Genomic DNA, 14,810 nt, shown 5'->3' with positions numbered 1-14,810 from the left:
GGAAAACTGGCTATTGGTCTGCATTCAATATTGAAAAATATAAGTTGTGAGAGACCGGTCATTTGACCGGCCGCGGTAGGAATAGGTATACGTGAAGTGTCGGTAGGAATAGTGTTAAAGTTCGCGCGAGTGACACTTATTACTGAATGACTGAGAAAGCGTTTCATGACGTTAAAAACGATTTCAACGATGGTTAAATCACGAATTTTCGTATCTATTCATTTGTTTATGAAATTCATATCTTTGCTCGAGCGTAAACATGCGCACGTGAACTGTTTGGATAATTACGTTAATTCTTAGCCAAGTGTGTTAACCAACTTCGTTCATAAACGATAAATAAAAAGGTATGACAATAATATGAAAATATTGATAATAATTTCTAACATTATGTATATTTATTTTGAAAAATTGAATGATATGACAAAAATCTTCAATACAAAAATATAATATTAAATTGGCTAGCGTAATTAATTGGAATAACAGACTCCGCAATTACTTGACTATGCTTGATTTACTGTAAATTGTAGAACGAGAAATATTGATATGAGCACAATCGTGTAATAATAAATGAATTAAAGTTAAAATCAGCTCAATGAAATTGGTATATTTTTTAGTCAATGTTATCATGTTGACTGCTATGCATAACTTGTGTAAAAGCGTAAACTAATTATTTTATTAGCATTTGAAGAAAAACTATATATGACTAGTTAGAGAGAAATTGATAAATCAACTTCGACATAATACTTCGAAATAATTTTGTACCAATTTTGGTATGATTCTTCAATATAATTTCCTTGGTTTAGAGAAAAAAGTAAAACTCAAACGCTTATTTTCCGAACCAGATATATGATACATGGACGATAACAACTTCTCAATAACTACGTGGTCAATCGATTTAAGATTTTGCACGAGTGTTATACTCTGAATTAATTTTGTTCCTAATTTAAAAGTAACCTTGAATTTTTATGTTTACCTAGCGACTACCTTAAAACCAATTCATGTTTTTTCTTGCATTATTTCACGAATTGTTTATTTTGCGAATATTTAAAATAAGTAATTCTATTGCATTTTTTTTTATCGTGGTCTATTCTTTCAACGCGTTACGGATAATACGAGAGTAAGAGTGGTATTCACAGGCAATCATCGACACCGACCGTAAGCAAGTCATTTACGGGTAAATTTACATTTACTTAGGAAACTGTTAAATGGGCGCCGCCTCGGCGTCAAAGGTGCGCACCGATTATATCCATTATTTATAGCGCCAATCCTGAGTACCGTTTATATCCATTTCTTTTGTATTGCACTATCAATAAAAATGCTAAAATAGATAGTCAACTAACCTGTTTTGAAGAGAATTTAATAACGCGCGTCTCACAGAGTTCTAAATGTGGGACTATGCGAGAATGAACAGACAGCCGTTCGAGTGAATATCATTGTCTACGGAAAATAGCATTATGCAACCTAATAACAAGTGAGTGTGTAGGGACATCATAATATGCAGAACCTCTCATGTAATTTCGAATCTCGTATAGATAACTCACTGCGTAGAGAACTTGACGTATAGGAAAATTCTGTGCACATTCTAATTTGCTACCAAATAATTTCAAATACACGTATGAATAGTTGCAAATACATATTTATCAGACGTCTCGCATTGTTAATAATTGTGACCGATTATTACCGGCGCTATGTCTAATAATGAAATGTTCTCGACATACGTATTTGCTACTATCACCGGTACGATGTTAAAACATAATAACTAAATCAAAATATGCTGCTTTTTACTTCATAATGTTTGTGTTGTCTTCAGTTATCAAGTTGATAACACGAAGCATTTAAATCATAACATATAAAATGAGAAATGACCGACAAATTATGAGAAATTTGTCAACGTACAATGCACTGACAGAAATTTCAAATTGAATTTTTGAAGAATAATGTAGTTAGCTTTTTTGTATGTTAACAACAAATTAGTGACACAACTTGTGATACAATTGTATCGAATTCTTGCTTTTTCATTAATCTCGTAGAACGAACGATAATTGACGAAATTCGCAGTGAATAATGTTTCCAAATTTCCACCACCGACGTTAGTAGATAGACAGTAGACACGCACAATCGTTTTCTACCGCAGCGTTTTACGGTCTACATTTTCTTTTTAAGAGAATCAGGTTACCTCGTTGTTTTCGCAGTCGGTACAAGGATACGAGCGGTCGAAGCGCCCGCGTCGACGAGGGCGACGTTATTATAACGATCGTCCTCGGTGAGAGAGCATATCGAGGCCGTTTAATGTAAATTTTATAACTAGAAGACCAGTTCGCTTGTCCTCGCGGGCTAGAAGACGTACGGAACACGTTGCACCGGTAATCAATAAGTTCGATGAGGATACGCTTCCCTCGAAACACAGGGAAAGTACCCAAGAAGGCAGGCCAGGGAAATCCACTAGCAGAAATGCTGCACAATGTCGTCGATGACAAGCAACGGATAGCCCGAGGGCATGCACGACCAGAACGTCGCGTAATTTTCGACCGGGACAACAGATCAACCGGTGAGCGTTGGGCGGGCACCGTTTATTATACGTTGAAGAACGTCGTACATCGGCGCCGGCATTCCATGTTTTCTACCACTGTCAGCACTGTCGTCACCATAACCATTACATATCTCTGACACCTCCGAACTCGATCCACGCGTGTATCGTTTCTCAGTTATGGATACGAGTGATCGAAATTCCGGATACCGAAGTGCACCGCGTATGCAGTCTCGTATATATGTCACGTTTTCCAAGCACTGCACGAGGGTCCCGTTGCACGACGGCGTGCTTTACGCTTCGAACGACACGACGAAAACCCGAGCAAAGATGCCAGATTGAGGACGGGAACCACCGAGAGTCAGCCCCTCCATTTACGCACATTATCGCACCGTATCCGTGTGCTTCGAGCTCGGCTCAGCTTCGGATCAGTAGAGAGAGAAGGCGAAACATCAGCCCGTCGCTATTGCTCCTGATGCGTTAAAGTCTAAGCACCGCGCAGCCGCTTTCTTTTCTTCGTAATTTTCTTCGTAAATTTAATTTGGTTAAAAGATTGATATAAGAAAGAGTGTATAAGATTAACAATTGTATAAGAGATAAAAAAATTCATTTTCTCATGCGGTCTCATGTGATCGGAAGGTAATGAAACATGATTTCCCGCAACGAAAAATTTTCATTTTTTTTTTTTAATAACATTAACTTGTAATGCGAAAGATGGGAATCGAGAGTTCCAACAGTGCATCAGGAGCAAGAACGACGGGCTGATGTTTCGCCTTCTCTCTCTACTGAGCCGAAGCTGAGCCGAGCTCGGAGCACACGAATACGGTGCGATAGTATGCGTAAATGGAGGGGCTGATTCTCGGTGGCTCCCGTCCTCAATCTGGCATCTTTGAACCCGAGTCGTCAAACGAGGGGTATTGTTTAATGATCGTCGAGAGACTTCGAGGCGTCGTCCCGTGACGGCGCCACGAGTCGCCAAACCGATGCGGTGGTGCCGCGAATTTTCAAGGTGACAACCACCGTCAGAAGTGGTTCCCACCATTCGGGGATAAAGAGGATTGCTGCGTTAGCGATCGTCAGAACGACGAAAATTTTCGAATAGACTCGCGGCGCACTTTTTATCTCAACATTGTGCAGATTCGCGTCATAATGTTACGACTAGCAAAGTTCACAGAGAGAGTTAATTATTCGATGATTGTTTTCGACTGTGTACAGCTTCAGCAATCAGGTTCTGATTGTGTTAATTTTCCCAAGATGTACTTGTGGTGGTATGGGCAAGGGCAGGGATAGGACAGTGGCTTACAATTAAAGTATATGTATACTACTTGAGGCCAAGGCAGCTTCCATATGTGTCGAAAGTGTAGATGTAGATAATAGCTTTAAAGAAAGAGATATAATTTATCTATATGCTGTCTTTTTCTCGCAGCACGGTATTGGTCATGACCTTTCTCCCTTAGACTGCTTCAAATTTCAAATCGCTCATTGACATTAAGGATTTCAGATTTTCAAACTGGATTTGTGGAAGTTTCGACTGAACTATTTTTCCGAATAAAAAACATTCGAGAAGACAATTAAATTTATGGGTTAAAATGAGCATTCTATATAAATACTACAACGACTCGTCTACGAAAAGCTAGTTATTGGGATACCACGTACAATAAGAATCACTGATCCTATATGACGAATTTACTCATAACGTACTGTAAACGGATGTTGAATGTTTATTCAAATTCTCCGTTTACTTATTAAGACCATTAGACTGCAGATTTTTATGCAAAATATGACATTATCTGTTCATGTCATATCTGTTTAAAAAATGCGTTTAAGATAAACATTGTAATATGCATTCACCTTCTGATATTTTTAACACATTTATACATTACGCAGACCATTTATAATTTCTGACATTTTAGACCATTTACAATTCATTTTTTTATATGTGCATCAAATCTGCAATCTAATGATCAAAATTGTGTAAAGAAACACTCACCTTGCATGGGACGCGTGGCAGCGCTGCGTGACATTGTTTGCGTGGTTTATTAGGCTGCAGCTCGGAGTTAGGCGCTCTTGGACGGAGTCTGTAGATATGTTTCACAGAGAAAGCGACACCTCTTAAAAATACTTTCCCAGGTTTACGACGTACCACGAGCGGTGTTGTAAAAAATTCATCAAACTTATGGCTCTGTCGCCGTGGTGTAAAAACGAGGGTAAAAAATGATTTGCTGCCTTCGTCTACCGAGAGTAACGTCGTTGCGAACGTTCGTACGTCGTTACCTATTCTTGAATCCGGCGATCTCAATCCGATAACGTTTCTTCTTGCCAACGAACACAGGGAACGATTGCTATCTGTCGACGATTGGACCGCACCGCGGCAGACGGGAATGTTTAGCTTTTGCGGTCGATTATTATTGTGGACGCGGAAATAGGAGATCGGCAATCGTTTTAATTTACGCCGAAAAAGACGAGAGAAGTTGAGGCACGTGTAAGATAGAGATGACGCGTGGCCGATCGTTTTCGTCGTATGACGAGCATCAAGTGACAAATGTCTCAATATTCGACGGCAACGTTGACGGCGATGCGGGGTTGAGAACGACGCCCTTAAGTTTAGGTCGGATATTCTGCAGCTAAATAATGGTGACAGGATATCCGATGTGGGGGGTACGGGGGGTCCTTTGGGGGTGGCGTCCATGTGGGGTGGATGGTCACCTCCTTTCTTTTCTTTCTCCTGCGACCCACCTCCTCCTCCAGGACCTCCTCGTCAGGGTACCCCAGCTTTTGGTGTCCGAGAACACCCTTCCTATTTGTCGCCAAGTCTCACCTACTCCCTCCCGCACTGTACCTTGGGAGCACACGCTGTAACAAAAAAATGAAAGGAAAGGAAATAAAGTAAATCTAAGCAAAAATTTTGAATAGCGCCAAAATCATTAACTTGAAAATATAATGACGGATATCTGGGGGATATCGAAGTGATGCAAGTTTTGAACTTTGCAGATATAAAAAATTGCAATTTCGGAAACTTAATAAATAAAATGTCACATAAAATGAGGAGGAAAGGTGCAATATCAATGAGAGACCGAAAGAGAGACCCGGCAGTAAGTGAAGATCCTTAGTACGTTTTGTTGCATAGTACAGACGCAATTGAATAAATTGTTGTAACAAGTCATAGAAATATGTTACATAACAAAAATTCGAAACAAATTTGTTATATAACAATGTTTTGTTACATAATGTAAACACGCAGCTTCCATGGCTTGGGCGGGACACTTTCCATGGTTTATATGTGACATTAATAATACTTATACGAATTAATCGATCTAAAACAGGCCCGAGTTAAATACCGTTGTCATTGGATATTTCTCTACAATTGTACTACGCCGCATGACAAAGCAGAAATCAGTAAATGTCCCGTTGCATTGTTCCAACATTGTTATGTTTATCGCTAAATTAAGAGAGTTGTCAGAAATATGATACTTTTTAATAAAGAACAATTTTGTTAATAGTATTAACATCATTTTTGCTCTCAATATTTTATTAAGTGTACTGTGCTTTCAAAATTGTATAATCACATACAGTATGTATGTATAGTGTACTATTATATTTTACTCTTAGACTATTGCCCTAACGTAGAACACAATAATATCAAATTAAAGTATTTTAATGTGAACGTGTTTGGTTACTAGTTGCAATGACCAGTACATTTTTAAGCAACCTTACGATTATTACAACGCATACGATGTGAAAAGCGAAGGACAACAAGTTGGAAGTATGCACGATTGATCCATAAGAAACAAATGAGCTTAGCTCGTAGGTCAACCGAATCAAAGTCGTGATACCTGCAATATTATTCAGTATGTACGTATCCTTGGTTTTAACTTTTCCACCTTTTCACATATGACGTGTCCGTACATGAAAAAGAATAATATTAATAGACCGAAGTGCTTTTACTGTGCTGATACCGGAACTCTTTTCTGTTAAACAATGCTAAACTTGTTTTCGTGTTGTCTAGAACCATTGGATGCGTGACTACGTGACGTGTGAAATTCTGTTGTCCGTATCGAAAATTACATGATGACATACATGAAAGAGTTAGATGGCAATATAAGTTCAGACAGTGCTAAATTCTTCATAATTCCATTTGCTATCCAGCCGGTAGTTTTGTCCCGATATCGAATTTCGTGTAACTACCGTTCGGTCGCTTGAAAATCGTTCGTTCGTCTATAAATATCATGGGTCACTGCTGATTCATCGAAACACTGGCTGATTGTACAAAATCAGCGTCGAATGATATAATAACCAATTGGATTATGATAACTTTTGCGTAAAGGTTACGACAGAAACAATTAACAGATATTCAAACGCAAGTTTGGAATTTGATAAATCGACGGACGGAAAGCTTCCCGAACTGCGTACCACGTGTCACATGTGTTGTCACTTTGAACCACAGTATAATAATTTAATATTACAGATTCAAAGTGCAGAAGTGTAAGTTTGAATTGACTTTTAACTGTAACTGTGGTATAGAAGCTTTACATTGTTAACAGGATATAACGTACACGGATCACATCTATCAAGCTTAACAAAGGTGAAATTGTAACGTCTACGACGCCGACCTACATCGAGAGTTATTGACAGGCTTTTTTTCGTTGTACGTATATTCGTGACCCCGACACCTCCGTACGGTAACAGTAACCCAACAGATTTACAATCCTATCGACGGGCTAAAAGCTGTGTTAATCGATCTTTAACTGCAGCTTTTGTCAGGCTATGAGTGTAAGAAAGCAGGTTGCATTTATTTGCTCCATTATTATTTATTACTTTGAGATGTACACGAATGTGTAAAACCCAACGTAATATTAACTATCAGTCTACAACGTGTGTTATCTCATTTTCGTACGTAACAGCTATTGGCATGTTTTATGAAACAAAAATAAGTACTTAGACATTTTGGCACATTGCATACCTAGCTCGAAACTAAATTTTGTGCGATAGATCGTAAGTTAGCTTTCTTCGAGAAGCGCCCTCCCGTTATTCTCGGGCCTTGTTTAATGTTCACATGTCATGTTACTTGCGATGACGTTTGAAGGTTTTAGCTATCGTCATGAATGAGAATTTAATGTATGCTTTATCCACCCTGGGATGCTAATTGAGTTAACGCCGTGTACGCCACTCGGTATGCGAACTGAAATCTGCACCTTGAAGCTTTGCAAACGTCGCGACAGATTTCAACATCGTCGAATAACACTATAAATATGTGAAATTCACTTTTACGTGATTCTTTATTTCGCATTTTAAAGGTTGGTCTAGCTATAAGTTAAAGTAATGCCACACGATTGAAATTTTGCAAATAAATAGTTATTATCATATTAAAATTACATGGTAAATTTGAAAGAAATTGAGAAGCTTCTTTTGAAATGGTATAAATTTGAAATTAACATGTGTTCTTACAGAGTTTAGTGAAAGGACGCTACACTGCTACATTAAATTGAAGAAAAACTGAAGAAGAAACGTAAGCTATAATATAGCAAAATCAGATAAAATATACTGTATTTTGAGCACGTACGACTTTTTGCGGAGACTGTATAGCCAGAAAAACCTTAATTGTTATTTATACACCTCTTAAGCCTACAGTTACGTGTACATACAATCATGAAATGATAAATATTAACAGTGAATACATATTTTATCTCGTTAACAAATATGAAAGAGTAATTTAGATCTTATAGAATCCGATTTCTGTGATACGTTAAAAAATTCTATTCCGCTCAAATACGATGAAATTTCAAAGAAATTACATGCTTCTAAATTACGTGCAATCTCAACTTTTAAATCTGTGCCCATAATAACAAATACGTATATAACAACTCTGCAGATGTGTAACTGTAAAGCGGGCCAAGCACGTAATGTTTGTGGTAAGAAGTTATAGTACTGGATCAATACTTCTAAGACTCTTTTTTTGAACAGTCAAATATTTTAAACGCACTGCATGAGTTTATGATATTTCATCACGGTTTACGGAAGGAATTATCGTGTTCTAAGGATACTCTCCACATGCATAACTTACTACATCTCTAACTTACGACAATAAATGAAAAACGCTATTATATAAACAAGGTTACTACGATGAGACAACTAAACAAGAAAATAAATTCCGAGTCGAGATCACAAGTATTTAGTCATTCAATATTTGTATTTGCAAATCAATTTTGTTTTTGATGCATATAGAACAGCGTCCAAGGCGATCCAGTTGATTAACGCTAAGAAAATGATCGACCGATCACTCTACATTTTTCTAGATTACATCGAAATATTATAGTTGGTAATACATAAGGAATTAGGTTTATGTAAAATAAGAAATGAGAGGTATAAGTAAAGAAAAAATTGTTTAAGTAACCCGACAGCCGTGCAGGCATTAGACATGAAAATAACATTGAATTGTGTGAATATTGATAGTGGAAAAAGTTGAAGTATGCACGTAATCACATACAACTTGTTTTTCTTATACTGTTCAATTTTTCTTCTTATCTGTCTGACTGTGTTAACGTATTTGCTTCGTGGGTAGAATAATACATGTGCGAATAAAAAATGACATATGGTACAAACAAAACAGTACACAGGATATTGTGTACTATACATTAGTAGTTTGAAAATACTGTGAAATGAAACTTGGACTAGTTAAAAAATTACTGACAGTGGCGTCCGATTTCCCGTAAACAAATGATTGCCTGTTGAATCACGGAGCACAGATCAATAACTCTACTTTTCTGTCTACACTTGATAAATGAAACATTATTAATTTTTCATGATTCGAATAAGCGTCATTAGTTGCAACAATTTTTATCTGAAGGGTCTTCCTTTTATTCCTCATAGTTGAAAATACAATTAAGAAAGGTTCCGAATGATTTTGTAGCAAATTGATTATGTGTTTTATTGCAGAGTAAAGATCCGAGACGCAACGTCATTGTAATGATGTGCAATCGGGAATTGTCGTATGGCCAACCAACCAGACGTTAGAGAATGATAGATTAGAAATAAACTGTTCGATAGGTTCGTATCTGTCTTTCAGACACGCGAAAAGTGAATAGTCCGGACGAGATACGAAGGTCGACATGGGGTTAATTTAGATATACAGCATAGCATAGTTTCAGTTCACACGCACTCGTGAAAATAAATTTCTGCTTCGTGCTCCGAATCAGCACCGTGCTACGATTGTAGACGTTCTAATGTCGAAGAAAAAAAAATAGTGTCTAGTATCACGGAAGTTAGCGTAGACACAACATCGATTTTTAACTCGGTTACGTAGTATATACGTGTATTGTTCTGTATCACCTTATCTTTATAAGATACTCTATCAACAAGTTGCGGTAACAATAATTATATGAAAAACCTTGACGTGAGTAAAAGTAAAAGAAATTCGTGAGTTAGATAGTCTGTTCGCGATAACTATTAAAATAATTGAGTCTACAATTAAAACAAATTAATCCACTAACATTCCTTCGTCATTAAAACAAATAAGAAGGAAAAAACTTTATTATATTTTTATGGTGTATGTTCGTGGGAAATGTTTGATGATGATAAGAAACAAAAGTATCTCATGACGTTACGTATATCACCACAATGCGAAATATCACGCGTTGTAAAACAATCGAGATAACGAAGATTCAAGCAAGTCTCGGTAAACGCATAGTCATCGTTTATCTGTCTCAAATGGTGACCAATAATTTGTATCCATCTCGTGTCGAACGTCACCACATTTTTTATAGATATAACCAATTCGTGTCTTCCTCCCGTGTGGACAAACCACGTGAGCGGCTTTTCATCAGCGATATCGTACCAATTTACACTTTACCACAGTTTCTACCGCGGCTTTCACGATGATACAGCTATTAACTACGAGCTCCGTTGATATCGCCAACGATTCTATCTTATCTCTCGTCGAGTATTTTAGAGATCGTCACCGTTTTCTCGCAAACATCTTTTCAGATTTTTTTACAGGTGCTTCAATTAGAATTAACTTAAGTTTGTTACACGCTTAAGCAGAAAATTATAATAGTACACATGTATTTTTGTCTGTTCGTAACAAAACGATATCAGGATAGAAAGGATTGAAAGCGAACCATATTATATCACTACCACTTGCGTCCGTCGCATGAAAACTTAAAACTAATTTAGTAGACACGCGTTTCATTTCTAATTTGTAAACGATCACGTACGAAAAGTATATTCGTTATCATGAACTGAATCTGGTCAACTCACAGCTTATTATGAGCAGGCTTATATCACGATAATGAACTATGTGATCCACGAAAGATTAGAATAATTTCAAGAGACTCGATGTGAGTTCTGTAAGACTGTTATCAGCCAATAAAGTGACAAGCTGCCAGAGAACAAAATGCACGCGGTTTTGTCATCTCATTGTCAGCACAATTGATCGTCTTCTAACAGTCGCTTCGTATAAATGACTAATATCACTATAGTGGCCGTGATCCCGAGTTAATATTGCCCGATTGTACAATTATTAACCCAGAAATAGCTAGTAGATGGAACTCGTATACGCTCTGGCTAATCCCGATTCGCCTTACGATTTCGTATTTTTCCTTTTGTTTGTCTAGATTTCCACATACAAATTCCGCAAGGGAGCAGAGAGTTGACGGGGGGATACGAGCATCAGATATTTTCGTACGCCATTCAACCCATTTCCAGAGAGTTGAGAAAACAGAAACGATTCAAGATACGAATAAGGAACCAACTTAACGAGTGCACAGGGAAAGCGAAGAATGGTCAAAAGAGCAGCAGCGTTTTGGAAGACTCTCGCAAGCGTTAGAATTCATGAATCATTTTTTTCTTCCGACAGATGAATAACAATTCTTAACTTGCGCAACTTTATCGCTACTCGATTTAATACGAAACGATTAGAAGATGACGAATTTATTCATGCTTATAATATCCTTTGAGCGACATAAAATTTGATTTAAAAAGTAATATTATCTTGGTGACTATAGTCATTAAGGATATATGTCACAGATCAGATCAACATATTGATAAGAAAAACATCTAATGTTTTACCGGTTTCAACAGTGCAACAGTATTCCCTATACATATATGACGGAAGTTCATTTAGGAGACACAGCTAGTGTACGCATCATGCATACATGCATGATTAGCATATCATGATTGGCCGACTGCCTATCGTATCTAATACAATCACCGACATTTACTACATTTACTACAGTAAGGTTTATCGTATTTCTTTACCATTATCCACGACCATTTTTTGATTTTCACCTTTCCTGAAGATTTACGAACTGAACAATTGTAATTTAATAGTTTCTATCAACTTACGTGTCATCGTTTTGCAAATTAAGCTTTCGGTATGATTTCACATTTACTTTTCCTTCAATCGATGAGACGAATCTAGCATTGTTGGATGGTCGAGTTTGAATTATGACTTGCGATAACAATAGAGAAGGAATTAAAGTAAATATCAAGCGTTTAATCGGTCTAACATCGTGTCGCCTAACACGAGACCGGCAGAGACAGAATACGATGTACTAACGTTTCTCTCATACTCTCATCGATCGCGTGTTACAATGAACTCTTTTTAGCGCTTCTCAGTTCTCAGATATCGATCCTGACAAACTGTTGAGATTATCGTACACAATGATTGGTGAACGCTCTTCCAAATCTATTTAATCGAAATGCCATGTTAATGGAGAGTAGTATTCGATCAAGACCTGAGGGGTATGAACTGGTTAAAATGAAAATTGTTATTTAAAAGTAACTGATTACCTTGAAGAGCACCTGAAATCATGTGTTCGCATAGTAGATGTTTCATTTGACGTTTTCACGATTCGTCATCAAACTAACTGTACACGACACCTACAGTTTTTAATTCACACGTTGATAGTCGCAGGAAACACTGTTTAAAATAACGGTTCAAGAAGGTATTTCCTTAGCACTATTCACCGATATAATAAAACCGTTTTCCGTTCAATGGTCAGAAATATCTTGTGGGGTTTCCCACTCGAACAGTTTGCTTGACCTGAGTTGCGTTCGCGACACAGCGAATTGATCACACTAGGTCAAGGTTAGTAGAAATCCTTCGCAGCGATCGACCACCTTCGCCTAAGTGATTCAAGGTGTCGAGAGCGACCACCAAATCACGACCACTTTCGAAACCACGTTGCTCGGAAACATTCTTTCGATTAATCCCTGTAATAATCTTAACGTTTTTTAGTGTCAATAAGGTTAAACAACGCACTTAGTCCAGGCGCCAAGTATACAACGGAGAACTACTAAAGTTCAGTGACCAAAACAAAATTCAGAAGGTACTGCGTTCGAATGAAATTCCTGAAGGGAAACAACGAATTATTTCTCACTGGTTCACTAACAACGATCGATCCGCAGGCTACGAGGTTTATCGATGTTCTCGCGAGTGCAAGTTCGAACTTAGAAATTGTAGAAACTGATTTCAAACGACAGGCACTGAATATCACGATACAAGTACTCGATCTTTCTTTTTGTATTGTTATTTTTCAACAAGTAAGTATATCAGAGTCGCGACGCGGCGATCCTCACGGATTTCATGTTCGTACGAAAAACGTTCACTGATCGTAAAGGCCGTCCGGTCGGAAGCTTACGCCATTCTCGACTGACGGATAAAACCGCGGGGCGGCATTTCTCCGCATCCGTGCGCGCCTCGATCGAGGAAAAAACGGGAGGGAGAACCATACTTACGCGCGCAAGGAGTAGAACGCGAAAATTCTCGTGACACGCAACCGTTTTAACTGAAACGCTATAGTATAATTTTTTCTTTTCCTTGGGCCTATAATATGTCACATCGAGAAGTATTGGTTTTCTCATAATATTTTTTTATTGTACGCACGAAATGAGAATATCGGGCATCATTCAGCATTTAGCTAAAAGTAACTCACAATACTTGTGGAGCCATTTCTAACTAAATAGGATAGGCTGATGGTAGTACTAGTGACATTTTGCAAATGCCAAATGCCAGTCATGACATTTTCAAATACTTTTGTCCTAAATTGTTACGATATGTCACGTTCTATCGATAACTATTCACCAATTAATCTTCTTATGACGGACGAAAGAGATGAAAAAACTGATTTGTCAGATTTGTGTTGATGATCATGCGTGCGTTTCTTATATTCATTCACTGTGTGACATAATGGCAACATCTTTAACATAGAAACGGTAGGTTAATGTTTTTAGATTGTCTTCTGATTATTAAGTAACATAAATTGCAGCATTGCCGTACATTTTGTCTTTTAATAAGGTTGCAGTTAATCCATACTTTCGGGACTCTATTTCTGCTCGAATTTTAGACTCTTACAATAATTGTTCACGCAAAACTTAATCGATAAAGTGTAACGTCGATGAGTTAGTTATTATGAATAACAATAATTTTATCAAAATACAAATCGAGATCAAGACAATCTTAGTTGTCAAGCTGCATTAACCAGTCGATGAAAAAAATGTACGATTCCAGTTAAAAAAGCCGAGGTAATAGAATTCTTTAAACTGAGCAACTTTGGTTAATAAAGTTCTTCCCGTGTATCCCCGAAAATGACGGAAATATTCAACTGCTAAAAGTTACTGGTCTCCCTTGTATACGTGCCGATACTGTTTATTACGCGGTAACGATAGTAGACGTGTTATAAACGTTAACGGGCTAAGTAGAACGGAGTAGTAAGTTGTCTGACACGTATATTTTCATAGAAGAATAACATAAACTCAACTAACGAAGAAATCTTAAAAAAGAAAAAGGAGCTCTCAGCCAAGAAGATGACTACGTAAATTCTTTTTATTTAATCTTAACGCTATGTTTACATCTATTTGACGTCATACGGTACTTTTTACATCCCAATGCAAACTTTAGAAGATGAAACCGTGATCTCATTCCTCTTATCTATACCACTGGTCGCGGTATGAATCAGCCAGGATTGGTATAAGAAAATATGCATAATTAACTTAATGATTACACTTTATAATTCGAATATGTGAGTAGCAGTAAAAATCCCTTGTTTCTTCTCATTTGTTTGAATTATTTTAAGAAATTAGAGGAATTAATTTACTACACGAAGTATAAAAAAAAGTATAAGAACAGTTGCAATTAGCCGAAGTCACGAACAAAAAAATCGGAACTAGCGGGATTGAACCACATAAAAGAATCCGCGAATGAGTTTAAAATCTACGGAGAATCATGCAGAAAGTCGCGAGAATTGATTAGCACCGCACAGAAGCATCCGCGACGAATCGAGGATCT

The 14,810-nt window shown here is 37.4% G+C and overlaps 1 protein-coding gene and 1 long non-coding RNA gene across 9 annotated transcripts in view; one reads left to right on the top strand and one right to left on the bottom strand.

Moving 5' to 3' along the window:
* The window catches only part of ATP8B (ATPase phospholipid transporting 8B), a 45,597-nt gene that overhangs the window by 20,106 nt on the left and 10,681 nt on the right, over window positions 1-14,810 (bottom strand). For 4 of the 8 annotated variants that reach the window (XM_018034174.2, XM_026818332.1, XM_026818333.1 and 1 more), the window contains exon 1: window positions 2,177-2,892. The gene's annotated coding sequence lies outside the window, so the exon portion shown is untranslated. Of the gene's footprint in view, window positions 1-2,176; window positions 2,893-4,517; window positions 5,381-12,313; window positions 14,043-14,810 lie in introns of those variants that run through there. The other 4 variants (XM_018034177.2, XM_018034179.2, XM_026818329.1 and 1 more) reach the window with 3 other exon arrangements.
* LOC113465046 (uncharacterized) lies at window positions 2,461-11,506 on the top strand. Its single transcript, XR_003389883.1, has 2 exons — window positions 2,461-2,548; window positions 11,137-11,506. It is a non-coding gene; the product is annotated as an uncharacterized LOC113465046 (long non-coding RNA).

Source organism: Ceratina calcarata, unplaced genomic scaffold (genome assembly GCF_001652005.2).
Source record: "Ceratina calcarata isolate Rehan_Ccalc_2016 unplaced genomic scaffold, ASM165200v1 scaffold78.2, whole genome shotgun sequence".
In the NCBI taxonomy this organism is placed as follows: Eukaryota; Metazoa; Arthropoda; class Insecta; order Hymenoptera; family Apidae; genus Ceratina; species Ceratina calcarata.
Note: the sequence above shows the minus strand (reverse complement) of the source record. Positions and strands in the feature narration are given on the sequence as shown.